The sequence below is a fragment of the Meriones unguiculatus genome, chromosome 17, assembly GCF_030254825.1.
Source record: "Meriones unguiculatus strain TT.TT164.6M chromosome 17, Bangor_MerUng_6.1, whole genome shotgun sequence".
NCBI classification, from domain to species: Eukaryota; Metazoa; Chordata; class Mammalia; order Rodentia; family Muridae; genus Meriones; species Meriones unguiculatus.
Window position 1 is genome coordinate 34,613,475 of NC_083364.1, and position 12,831 is coordinate 34,626,305.

Below are 12,831 nucleotides of genomic sequence, written 5' to 3' on the forward strand. Positions count from 1 at the left end.
ATGTGAAAAATAAAACATAATTATATAAAATTAAAAAATAAAACTATATTATATAAATAATAAAGCTTCATTTATTTCTTCTCCAATGCTCTTCCTTCTGTGCAAATGGGAATCTCTCACCTATGTCATTTTTTCCCCTATTAACATTTCTTGGGGGCCGGTAATTGGTGATAAACTCTCTTAGCTTTTATCTGTGAAAGAAAATGTATTTCTCTTTCACTTTAAACATTTGTTTAGATTTGTTTCTGTTTTTCCGTGTGTATAAATGTTTTACTAGCAAGCATGTATGTGTACTGCATGTGTGTCTGGTGTCCACAGAGGGCACAAGAAGGTATCAAATCCCAGGAAACTGGAGTTCCGGATAGTTGTAAGCAATGACTTGGGTGCTGGGAGTCCAGCCCAGGTTCTCTGCAAGAGCAACAAGCACTCTTAATGGCTGAGCCATCCCTGCAGCCCCGCCTTTGCTTCTGAATAATTTCACTAGCTAGAACGCTAAGCTTCTGGGACTTTTCTTTCAGTGTCTCACATGACTCAGCCAATTCTCATCTTCTAACGTGATCTCTGAGGACTCCACCAACACATCTTATCTCCCCATCTCTGTAGGTAGCCCCCGTGTCTTCAGAAACCTCTCCGTGTTGAGGTTTTCTCTGGCATGTGGTAAGTGTGGTTTTTACTGATCCCCTGCTTGGTAGTCTCTGTGTTCCTCTGATGTGTGTTTGATGGCCTGGCTTTCACTGGAGAAAGTTCTCTGTCGTTATTACCGCAGATAGTTTTCAGCTCTGGTCTGTGCCATGTCCTCCCTCTCCTCCTCTCTGTGGGCATTCTAATTATACATATATTATACCTTTTGTAATTATCCCAAATATCTTAGATTTTCTGTTTTATATTTCTCCTCTTGTATTCTTCCCCAAGAAGTTTAATTGACCTATCTTCAAGCTCATGAACTCCTTCCCCGGTCATAGCTAGCATCCAAGGAGGCCATCAAAGGCACACTCCACTCATAGTGCTTTGAACTTCTACTGTTTCCGGGTTTTGTGTCTTAAAGAGTCCATCCCCCAGTTCCCGCAATCTGGTCTCCTTTTGCTGTTAGGTCTCTTAACACATTGAGCATGATTCTTTCAAGTTCTCTGACGAGCAGCTGTGTGGTGCTGGGGTCTGGTTCTGATGCTTGCGTCTTCCGCCTTTGTGTTCTTTCTGTCTTCCAGCAGATCTTAGAACTACTGTGTGACCGTTGTTGAGAGCCAGATAATACACCCGGGAGCTGAGGCAACAGGCCTTCAGGGTTGGAATAGGGGAGTCAATGTCCACATGGCTGGGAGCTCGGCTGTGGTTAGTGTGTTCCACAGAGGCCAGAGGCTCCAAATCCTTCTAGTGTGCTTAAATTGTCACCTTTTCTTCCTGAAGGATTTGCTTTAATGTAAAGGATCTGTCACTAACTCTTCCCGCTGTGGCCGTCTTAGGGGACAAGGGGCTTGAGTAGGAGATCCATTTTTCCCTGGCGGGAAACAGGACTCTGGCAAAGTCCTTTTCCTTGGACAACAGGTCTTTCTTTGCTCTGGAGAATGAGTTTTTCATGACAGCTTCTTCCCCAAGCCTTGCCAGAGTTGATAGCCCCCTAAGAAAATGATCAAACCTTAAGCTAATGGGGCAAACAGACAGCAGGTCTCCCTCCCATGAAATATAATGGGAAGTAACAATATCCTCTCTGTCCTACGCCTGCCAAAAATAGCATAAGGAAGCCAGCAGAAGCCTGGACTACTGCTCAAAATGTCAGTGTCGCATTTTTCCTTTTCTAAAGCAAAAACAAAAATACAGCCTTCAGGGGATTATTATAAATTTTAAAAGATTAAAAATGAATGGAAGTTAAATGTAACATGTGGCTTGACCAGATCCTAGATTTTATGTATACACACACACACACACACATTGGACTTCAGAAAACTTGATAGGTACTATGTCTTGGGTAACCCTTTTATATCAGAGTTACATGTCCTCAAAGTGACATTAATATTAATAATCCTATTCCACAGGATTCTCATTTGTAGTTAGTTTGTGGTATCTAAGGATGAGGACTCATTATGACTACCACCTATTCTCAAGTAATTAAAGAAAGCTAGAAGATCCACGCACATTTGGATAGATAAGCGACTGTATATCTTTGTGTGTCTATTTTTTTCATAGAATACAAATGAGGCAAAATAATAAAATTCAGCTGAATATGGATGGGTGTTTGTTGTTGTACTTGTCTGAATTTCTTGTGTGTATGAGACTGCGCCTATATATAAGTCAGAGATCACCTTCAAGGTGTCACTCTTCTGTTGTGAATCCCTTTTTTTTTTCTTTTGAGACAGGCTCCCTTGCTGTACTAGAACTCAGTAGGCTTGACTGCCTGCCCAGCAAGCCCCAGGGGTCTCCTTGTCTCTGCCTCCCCAATGCTGGGATTCCAAGCATTTCTCTCTCTCTCCCTCCCTCTCTCTGTCTCTGTGTGTGTCTGCCTGTCTGTCTCTGTCTCTCTCTCTCCTAATGTGGTCTCTGATCAAACTCTGGTCCTATGCTTGCACGGAGCCATCTACTCAGCCATGCTCTTCACTTCTTGATTGCTCATAGAGAGCAAAGTGCATAGTGTCAGTGAGCGCACATCATGTACCTCTTGCAATTTGCCTACAGCTCTGAGAGTTTTACAACAAAATGTTGAAGAAAGCAAGCATTGGGCTGGGTTACACACACTCCATTGCGCCTACCTCAGCAAGCAGCTGCTGACAATGATGCTGCTGTTTCCTGATGTCCCTTCCACTTGGGGTAGACAGCTAAGGCTGAGGTCAAATTCTTAGAAATAAAGGTTGCATCTTAGAATATTCGCCCCAATTCTCAACTGGCCAGTGCCAATGAACATCACAACTCTCCTGCCTCTCGTGGGACCTTCTCAGTGCAGCCTGGAATTCTCCTTAGGAGTAGATGGAGTTATGCCTCGGGTTGTTCACAGGCTTGGAGATTTTCCTAAACAAACCCAAGCACCTCCTTCCTCCAGCCCACTGCCCTACCTCTGGGAAGGAGCTGGCAATCCCAGAGAGGTCAAGGAGCTGGAATGCAAGCTCGACTTCATCCTTTGAAGGTTTACATTAGAGTTCTCTGGTGGGCTGAGAGGACTGGGTCTGAGGCAGGAAGGAACTCCAAGTCGATGCCCTCTGCCTCCTAACCGACCCTGCAGGCTCCCTTACTTTCCAGAGGAAGCTATGGCATTGAAGAGCAAAGGAACCCTGACCTGTCCCCAGCATGTCCTTAACTCCTGGGGGTTGGTGTGGGAGACATCAAGGTCTTCAAAAGGGGCCCCTGGTGGTTTCCTTCCTTTTCTCCCTGTCCACACCATGCTCCTCCAGGTCCGGAAAGCTGGAGAATTCTTGGACAAACGTGGTGGGAAGTCCTGAGAGAAACAAGACTTCCTGTGAACTTGGCTGTGGGGGTGGTGGGACATTGCAAACAGATGTGGTCCTGTTCCTCTTCCACACCGGACAATCAGCATCTGTGCAGTGCAGGTCAAAGGTAATTTTAAGGCCAAACAACCCCTCTCAATCCACTGGGCATCTGGAAACCACGCACCCGTAGTCGCTCGGCTCAAGGGCAGGTGTTCAAATGCTTCACTCCTCTCTCTCCTTCCAACTCTGCTCCTCCACGATCTCCCTTCCTCCCAAGTGGGCAGGCAGCAAAACGAGGGAGGTGAAAAGACAGATTCCAAGATGGTCCAGCTCACCCTAGAAGCTTGGCTTCTCTTTTAGGCTCTTTTCTTTCTGCTACTCCCCCCAACAGAAAACAGTAGTGTCAACTGCTGCACTAAAGACACAATTTCCACTTTAGGGGGAAAAAAAGTCTCTTCCCGAATGAAGCAATCTAAAAGAAGGATTCTGCATTTCCCTGACTTGATTAGATCTTGTATAAGCGCTGCATGCCAGGACAGCTGTTTTAAGTGAAACGTCAGATTTTAAAGTACACCTGGGATGGGCCCATTTCATCTGGGAAAGCCAGGGCTGCTAACAAAGAATTCTGTATTTGTTTTATTTTGTTTCCCTTCCAATTTCTAAATAGTGAAGTGTTTAGAGCCCAGAGATACGAATTGCGCCCTTGACTTCATTATTTTCATTGTTTAATCCGGGCATCTTTATTATGACACAAATATTGCAGTTGTTTCAACAAAAAAAAAGATTTTATTCATCAGTTAATCCCAGATAATGCAAGACTATCAAATTTTATGCTCAGCTCAAGGACCAGGGTTCAAATGGTACTTCTTAGAGAATACTGTATCTCCATTGCTGTGACTGGCTCTGACATTGAGCAGGGGAGGAATATCAATTAGAAGTAAAATCGGGGCTTCAGCAGTTAAGAGTACGGCTGTTCTTCAAGAGGACCAAGGTTTGATTCCAACACCCACAGGTTGGCTCACCACCATTTGGAACCTCCGTTCCAGAGGATCTGATGCCCTCTCCTGGCATCTGTGGACACCAGACACAGACACACAGCACACAAACAAACATGCAGACAAAATATCGTACACATAAAATTGAAAAATTATTTTTAACCCAAGGTGGGAAAAGTAAATGTTCCAGGCAACTTTATCCATGCGTGTTGGAACCAACAAAAGGGCCTCAGTTCTGCTCCTGTGAAAATTGTCGAGCATTAAGCTTTCATTTCAAGACTGGGCCCCAAGTCTGAAGAAATTAACATCAATACCCTGAGCGATTCTTGGCCATAGCACGGCGGGCTGGCGTTATGGCAGGAAACATCTCAAGGCTGGTCCCTCCATTAACACCACAGCTGGCATTGGAGCAACCTAGTTCTTGGACAACACCTGCAAATGCCCCAACAACGCCTCTCTATGGTAGAGAAAAGTACTAAGGATTTATTGAGGAAATAATCGCTTTAGTTATGAAGAGGGGTAACTTACTGATGGCCAGACTACCAGCTCTGCGTTAGATGAGGTTAAAAAAGATCCCGTTAAAACATTGTTATTTCACATTCTCTGGATAGCTGAGCTTCCTGACTGACATTCTTCTCGGGGCTGGGGAGGAAGCTTGACTCAGCTCAGCTCTGCGTGGAGTCCTGAGGCACCAGCTAAATGCTTGGTGGGTCAGCGCAGCTCAGGGTCACGGGGCAGGAGGAGAGAGGAAAAGAGTGGGGAAAGTTGGACTAGGACTAGCGGCATGCCAAAGTCATTGTTCTGGTTTAGCCACTCCTTCCTGGAAGGGGGAGGGGGGCGGGTAACCTCCCAGTCCTTTCCGGGATATCGACGGCTCCCTGGAGCTCCCTGGGGTCTGCTTATTTACCAGGCTTGAAGGTCCCAGGACAGGAGGTGAGCGGAAATTGCTCAAAATGGGGCACAAGGACAACCCAAAAGGCAAAGGAAAAGCTTTCACACGCCGCTATCTACACATGCAAATTCTAAACAATGAAGCAGATGTCATTTCTTTAAAGCCTGCTACAGCTTTAAAGTGCGTTTCATGGAATTCTGTTTGTTTGTTTGTTCCAGCAATGCCATTTGGAGGATGCTCAAAAATGCCAAAGGGAAGAGGCATTTTTTCAGAAGAGACTTCTGAAAAAAAAAAATGACAAATTTCAAGTTTGTCTCTAACTATTCCAAAATGTAGTCAGTCCTTCCCTGAAGTCATTAACAGTGAGAGGACCAGGTCCTTGCCAGAAATCTCTCATGGTCCCTCCCACACATAATTGATCTAGTCAGGGCTGGGATTTAATACGGTTTGCTATCCCGTGGCACACAGTCAGTGAGCTGAAAGGCACAGTGCCGGAAAGAAAGGACAGTGTGGAGAGCGCCTGACCTTGGGAGGAGTTCAGGGAGGGGTGAATCCAGGGACTTCTACAGTGGGTTCAATGAAAGGGACCCTCAATCGGTCACTCCAGATCTGCTATGGCAGAAAAACCCCAGAAGGTCCACAGTGTGCAGCCACAGGGTACCCAGGAAGGAGCAGAACAGAAACGGGGTCTCCGTGGGAAGCTGTGTTACCAGGGTGCCTGAGGCGGCACTGAAATTCCTGACCTTGGCATATCTCTGGTACACTCTGGGTGCCTGTTGCTGGAAAGGACTCAGGCAGACGGCAGAACCAGGTTGCATCTACCGTAAGCATTGACTAGGAGAAAGACAAGGCAATCTGAGGCCATTTCCCCCAGGAAGGCCATTTTTCTGGTACCAGGCTCAAGTTCCCAGCAGAGGTCCGTTCTGAGAAGGTCATTGCCCGTTTGGATTTGGGACTTCCTGAGTGTAGGGGCCGGATTCATTCCTTCTGTGCTCCTTTTAGCATGGTGCAATGTTTGATATGAATGAAATTACGTGTGCAAGAAGCACAGAATAAATATTGATCTGCTCTCTAGGGAAGATGAAGGGATTCTACAGACCTTGAGTGTAGGATGAAAGGTGGGACAGAAGGGAAGCTCCTTAAAAGGGAGCGAGTTTGCCAGGACACCTCTTGAGCCTGATGAGGGCCTAACAGGATACTGGTGGCCATGGACAGAACATTGTGACTTTTCTCTTTTTTTTTTTTCCAGAGAGTCATCAGGAGCCTGCCCCAAATGATAAAGGTAAGGGAGAAGACTCAATTTTAACTTCTAGAAAAGGTCATTTAACCTTCTGTAAAGCCTATTTCTGACCACACCCCAAGTGTATACAAAACTTTGTAAAGAAAGAACTGTGAGAGATCGTTAAGTGTCCATGCCAGGGAGACACTACAGAAGTATTAGGTCAGAGCATTTTCAGTCAGCATGGCCAAAAGCACAGAAACGATCAGCTTGGCTATCCTGAGAGATATGCTCAAATTCCTCCAGCCTCCCTCAGCTCACATTCTAAACCTCCATCCATGATCCCCTACAGATACCCTCAAGCTTGGAATGAACACCAAGTACTTTGTGGAGTCTTTTCAATGCCTAATCCCAGAAGAAGAAGAAGCAAGCAACCAAACAAAAGTCATAATCCTCGTTGGAATCAAATGACGGACTTCACCGTCTTTCAAGTGTCTCCAGGCTGGTGTCCAAAGGAGCTAGTGTGACACAGACTGACACTCTGGGTCTGAAGTGTGGCGCTGTTATGCCAGGGCAGGCTCTTTGCCAGGGACCATGTCCCCAGCCTTCCTTGCATCTAAGTGAGAGAACAGACTGAGCTTCACCAATGAGACAGCACTTGAACCAGTATGTCTCACTGATCACCCGTTCTCTGCTCTACAGAGAGTATTGAGGACCCTGCAGTCCTAGCAGAGGGACAGAGCCCAGATAGAGTGCCAGCAGAGGGGACTGTGAAAAAGATTCTCGGTGGAAAGGAAGGAAGGAAGGAAGAAGGAAGGAAGGAAGGAAGGAAGGAAGGAAGGAAGGAAGGAAGAAAGAAAGAAAGAAAGAAAGAAAGAAAGAAAGAAAGAAAGAAAGAAAGAAAGAAAGAAGGAAGGAAGGAAAATGGCTGCTGCTATAGGCTTTCTAGGTGCTCCCTACTCAATTGTGTATACAGACTGCACGGCTACATATATTCCAAAATACCAACAAGCACAGTATTTCAACTGAAAATTAGTATTTTCTCTAAAGGGGCAGAAAAAAAAAAAAAAAAAAAAAAAACTAGATCGTGGCAGACTGCCTAGGAATGCCTATGTTTAACTGTGCCTTTGTTATAATGACGATAGTGTCCCCAAGGTTCTTGGGCTGCATGCTTACTTCCCTGCTGCCAACGTCATTATGGGATGTGATGGGAACTTTAGGAGGTGTGGGGGAAGTACGTCACTGTGGGTGTTCACTCCCCCCTCCGCCTTTTCTGGTCAATTTATGCAAGCTAAGGTCATATATCTGGGAAGAGGAAACCTTAGCCAAGAAAAATGCCTCCGTAGGATTGGCCTGTAGGCGAGTCTGTAGGGCGTGTTCTTGAGCCGTAATTGATGTGCGAGGACCCAGATCACTGTAAGTGGAGCCACCCTGGGCAGGGGGTTCTGGTGAGCAAGCCAGTGAGTAGAACTTCTCCATGGTCTCTGCGTCAGTCCCTGCCCCCAGGTTTTCTATCTTGGGTTCCTGCTTTGGCTTCCTTCAGTGATGGACTGTGACAGAGATGGGTAAGCCAAAAAACAAAACAAAACACACTGACAAACAAAACTCCTACTCCACCAAGTTGCTTTTGGGTCATGGTGTTTTTTCCCAGCAGTAGAAACCACATGAAGACCCCTGCTTCCTGTATGCAGGAGCTGAGTGGCCTCTGCCTTATGCTCTGGCCAGCAGGTGTTTGGCTGGCTCAGACTCAAGGGGTCAAGGACTATGGGCGAAAGCATCTGAATCCAGGAACCAGAGTAAAGTCCTTTTCCCTTAACTTGCTTGTCCTGGACATTGTACCACAACCATGAAAAGGTTAACACAGAAATGCATAAATGGAAAATAAATTCTTCACAGGGGTGCCGATTTGAAGTGTTTGAACACAGGACTTCGATCACTCCAATTCACGCCAAGGCCACCAGATGGACTCACTTAGAGACCCGAGAGTGGACTCAGGGACGAGGAGCGCCTAGAGGTCACTGGCACAAAGAAGCTCAGAGGACACTGGTATAGCAAACAGGGGAAGCTACGAGCGAGTGAAGACCAGAGTGAGCGTGTATTTTGACATGGGCATGGACTGTTAAGGACTCCAAGACCAACTGACCCTTGGGAAACTGGCACAGCAGCTACACATACGGACCACACTCAAAAGGAAAGGGCAAAGCTTCCCTTGGGACCCTGAGTGTTTATGCGTGGCTGATCAGTGGGTGCAAAGCCTAGCAACTGCGACTTCCTCTTCCACATGTTCATATCAAAAGACTATTTGCCTACAAAGACTTCCTGCAGAGACTAGCCAACCTGGCCCCTGCGCTGTATCCATCACAGTGGTAGCGTTAGAGAAACCCCCTTTGATTCCAGCTTCATCCTATATGTGTCTGTGTCTTTATTCTTTCTTCATTCCCTCGACACCCTTAGCCAGAGTTTCAGGAACCAAGCCAAGCAGGACATGGCATCGTCCTGCCATGGTGGTTAAATAAGTCAGAATCTGCCCTTGTGGTTCTGGACAGCAAATGTGAGCTGAAGCTCCAAAACGGCCAAGGAACCACAGGGGAAACGGCAGCCATCTGAAGGTGTCTAGTGTTGCTTCGCTGCCATGTTAGTATGCTAAATACATCATCAGTGTATGATATTTTCAACTTAGCCTGGGCTTATTAAAAGGCAGTCCCATAAACTGGGGAGTGTTTGTCTATCAGAACCATAGATCAAGAGTGTTTATGACTAAAATGACAATATACAGGTACACAAAGATATGGGCAAAGGGCATGGACAAAAGTCCAGAGGAAAAGTATAAATAGGAGCTAAAGACAAAGCTCATTTGATAGAGTGCTTGCCTCTGTGTATAAGGCTCTAGGTTTGATCCTCTGTGTAGAAAAAAACAAAAAACAAAAAACCAACAATAAATACATAAGATGGTCAGCCTTGCTCCTTACTAAAGAAATGCAATTTTTTTGTTTTTATTTATCATTTATATTTATTTTTTACTTTTTTTTTTTTTAAAGACAGAGTTTCTCTGTCTTGGCTGTCCTAGAACTTCCTCTATAGACCAAGCTGGCCTCAAACTCACAGAGATCTGCCTGCTTCTGCCTCCTGAGTGCTGGGATAAAAGGCCTACGCCACCGTGCCTAGCAATTTTCTTTTTTAAATAATGTATTTTTAAAATTTGCAAGCAAGTATTTATTGTATGTTGAAAATACTCGCCTGTGTGTGTGTGTGTGTGTGTGTGTGTGTGTGTGTGTGTGAATGGGAAGTCCTCCATAGTCCCAGGCACTGAAACACTTGGTCTTCAGTTAGTGGTACTGTGTGGGGAGGCGGGAGGGGTGTGGCTAGAGGAAGTACAGACACTGGAGGGGTGGCTGGAGAACATAGCTTCTACCACCATGCCTTCATCCCATCGTAAGTCCAAATAAAACCTTTCCTCCCTAGATTGCTTTTGGTCATGGTGGTTTGGTTGTTTTGTTTTGTTTTGTTTTTTGTTTTTTGTTTTTTTTTTCCACAGCAACAGGAAGCAAACTACTATTCCTTCTATGCTTCCTCCCCTTCCTTTCCTCCCCCTCCCTCCCATTGGTCCCATTTGTCCCTGTAGGCAGTTTTACTTACACTTTCATGTCAAATACGTATGCAAAACCTAAGAACCACAAATGAAGGAAAGCATGCAACAACTTGTCTTTCCGAGACGCTTAATTTCACTCCCTATTTCAGTTGCTTCCCTTTTCCTACAGACAACATAACTTCGCTCTCTACGGCTGAAAATTTTCATTGTCCACACAAACTATGTTTTCTTTCTCCATCCCTCTTCTGTTGGACATCTAGATTGTTTTTGTAATTCAGCTCCTATGACTACTGTGGTAATAGACAGTGACATGCAAGTTCCTCCGTGACATGCTGACCCAGACTCCTGTGAGCCAGCACCCTGACTACCCAGCAGTGTGTTAGCTAGGCATCATGACAGATCTATTTTCCGCTCTTGGAGAAACCTCAAAACTGACTAGATTCCATTCTGAACAGCAGTGTACACAGCTTTCTTTTTGTCCACATCCTCATCCTCATCTCTTGTCATTTGTTAAGAAATGCAAATTTACACAACCCAATACCTTTTCCATCTTCCTGGCTGGCAAGATGAATGCCTGGTGCTCCCATGTGCTGACAAGTATGTGAGGCAGAGGGCCATACATGCAGTGACTCTTAGGGGACATGGGTGCTGATGTAATCTTTTTGGCAGCAATCTGACATGTATCAAAACTACTAAAGTGAGCCAAGCCCACTGGTCATGGCATAGGCCTATATTCTCAGCTACTTAGAGGGATGAAGGAGAAGGATTGCAAGTTTGAGACCAGCCTGTGCAAATTAATAAGACCTAGTGTCAGAACAAAAAATAAGAAGAGGGCTGAGGTTAAAACTCATGAAGGCTAAAGGTTCGGTTCCCAGGAAAATAAAACAACCGCTAAAAACAAGTGCCATTTGACTCGGGCATTGATGTTTGATAAGCACTTGTTTGCTCCTGCAGAGGACCCAGGTTCCATTCCAACCGCTCAAAAGGCAGCAGACAGCTATCCGCAAGTCCAGTTCCAGGAGACCTGGAGCCCTCCTCTGGCCTCCTCAGGCACCAGGCGCGTGTGCAATGCACATATACACACACACACAGGCAAAATGTTGGTACACGTTCTTTTAAAAAGGAAAGCCAAGGAACGACCAGTCAAGTGTCAGGACCCAGGAGCACCAGCACTGCATAGGAGGTTACACCGTGGTCCCGTGAACGGCTCCCCCAGAGACTGCTAAGAAGGCAAAGGGCAGCAATTCTGATTCCTGCGCTTGGCAGCCTCTGTATTCTGAGAGGCAGCCCCACCAGGGGGGAGCAGGAAAGCAGAGGGACAGCAGCGCCCAATCAGAGACATGTGAAGGATAATTGAGTGAACTGTCTCCCAGCTGTTAAGAAATCCCACCTTCCAAGAGGAGTGTGTTGGAGAAATCAAGCAGAACAAGGTTTGGTGACGCCACCCACCTCCCACCTGCTTCCCAGGGACAGTGAAGGAGGCAACACGGGAGCTTTGACAGCTAAGTGCCTAGGGGTGCTCTAAAGCCTATTTGAGCCAACACTGAAAACCTTCAAGTCCCCCCCACTAGGCCAGTTCTCACAGCCAAGCCTTACATCAGAACACTGAGTTCGCAGAAGCCTTAACCATAAAGAAGGTTAACTTTAAATGACTACAGAAGACTTCTTTCTGGAATAGTGTTTTCTTTCTGTTTTGCCTGCATGTTTGCCTGTATGCCACATGCTTGGCTGGTGTCCCTGGAGGCCAGAAGAGGGCATTGGCTCCCCTGGGACTAAGAGTTACAGATGGTTGTGAGCTGCCATGTGGGTTCTAAAAATTGAACCCCAGTCCTCCAGGAAAAAACAAAAACAAAACAAAACAAAACAAAAAAAAAACCAAAACAAAACAGCCAGTGCTCTTAACCACTGAGCCATCCTTCTAGGCCTTCCTGTTCTTCTAAGAGCTTGCTAACTTCTTTTCCAGCTAAGTGGTATCTTCTGTTCCAATTTTTACAAAGACTTTTCTGGCACACTGAGCATGTAAACCAAATGTTGGGCATCTCCAACTTCTCATGATCTCATCTGGTGATCATATGAACCTGGAAATGGAACGCCTCACCCTCTTGATGAGAATAGCGGGTGTCCAGGCCTGCTACAGCCGCACACAAAACAAGCTCTGGGGAACAGCTGAACATACTGACTTGCAGTTGAACCTGCCAGCTATCCTTGAATTTCCATTTTCTTTACGCCAACTCACCCTCAGAATTTTACATTGATTCAGAGCTTATTGTGCATCTAAATGACAACCAGATTCTTTTTTTTTAAGTCTTTTAAAATTATGTTTATCCTCTCTCTGTCTCCGTCTATGTGTATGTGTGTGTGTGTGTGTGTGTGTTGTGGGTATGTGTGCACATACACAATACCTATACGTGTGCTACATATACATGCGTGAAGGTCAGAGGGTAAACCCTTGAGAGTGAGCTCTTCCCTCCAACCATGTCAAGTCCCAGGAAGGAACTCAGGTCATCGGGTTTGGCAGCAAGAACCATTAGCTGCCGAGCCATCTGGCTGCCTGGTCCTCAGTCGATCTCTTCCACAAGGAAAACACAACACTTGTACCTTCTCTGAAGCCACACATGGCGCTTCAAAGGTTAGCGGTGTCCCCGAAAAGACGATGTCCTGGTGTGCTCTCTGCGGCTGTGGTAAATGCCTGATCAAAAGCAACTCGCTGAGGAGGGAGTTGA

At 45.8% G+C, this 12,831-nt stretch overlaps 1 long non-coding RNA gene across 1 annotated transcript; it reads left to right on the plus strand.

Annotated features, from left to right (window-relative positions):
• The first annotated feature begins 529 nt into the window (after positions 1-529).
• LOC132648688 (uncharacterized) lies at positions 530-9,474 on the plus strand. The gene is made up of 3 exons (XR_009587085.1): positions 530-657; positions 6,550-6,582; positions 6,872-9,474. It is a non-coding gene; the product is annotated as an uncharacterized LOC132648688 (long non-coding RNA).
• The last annotated feature ends 3,357 nt before the right edge of the window (positions 9,475-12,831 follow it).